The sequence below is a fragment of the Microtus pennsylvanicus genome, chromosome 3, assembly GCF_037038515.1.
Source record: "Microtus pennsylvanicus isolate mMicPen1 chromosome 3, mMicPen1.hap1, whole genome shotgun sequence".
NCBI lineage: Eukaryota > Metazoa > Chordata > Mammalia > Rodentia > Cricetidae > Microtus > Microtus pennsylvanicus.
In genome coordinates this window covers 30737304-30738290 of record NC_134581.1, presented here as the reverse complement: position 1 = coordinate 30738290, position 987 = coordinate 30737304, and positions in this window count along the sequence as shown.

Genomic DNA, 987 nt, shown 5'->3' with positions numbered 1-987 from the left:
TGTTTCATAAACACAGCGCCCCAGGGAATACCAAATGACTCATAACATGTGAGGCAGGAAAAAGGTACCTCCCAAGTCACGGGGAATTTTCTTAGACACGTACCACACCGAGCACACTAAATTAGAAACTTTGAAAGCACCACCATCAATTGTAGTTTCTTCTCGGCTGTAACTGGAGAACCACCGTTGTACTACACAAAAGCAGAGGCTGATTTTCCCATAAGCAAGCGACCCTTCAGACCAGCCCTGAATGTTTTCAAGGTAAGGACAGTAATTTTCTTTTTTTTTTAAATTTATTTATTTATTAAGGATTTCTGCCTCCTCCCCGCCACCGCCTCCCATTTCCCTCCCCCTCCCCCGATCAAGTCCCCCTCCCTCATCTGCTCGAAGAGCAATCAGGGTTCCCTGACCTGTGGGAAGCCCAAGGACCGCCCACCTCTATCCAGATCTAGTAAGGTGAGCATCCAAACTGCCTAGGCTCCCCCAAAGCCAGTACCTGCAGTAGGATCAAAAACCCATTGCCATTGTTCAAGAACAAGGACAGTAATTTTCTACAGACTGTAAGAAAACGAAAGTAAGACCACTAACACCAAAAGGCACCAAACGATTGTAAAAGAAAAGCCTTAAGGCAGGAAAAAAAAAAAACGAGAAAAATGCTGCTAGGGAAAGATTTCAACAACCTTGAGATGCAATCGGGGGGTGGGGGGCGGGGGAATGGAACAGATGTGGTAACCGATTTACCACTTAGGAAAAGATGCAAAGCAGGAAAGTAACTTGACTTCCTGCATAGTACCCCCGTAGATGGAGAGGTTGAGAGAGCATGGGAAAGAAAGTTCCCAGAAGAGGCCACTCCCTCGGTAACGAATGACCCTCCCTTCCAAGGTCATCAAAACCCCACTTCCTTTAAGCACCCACCAGCTGCTTGTGGGCGGGGCGGAGAAAGTGGACTGCCTGGCCTCAGCGCACAGCTGGAGAATTCTGAAGCGC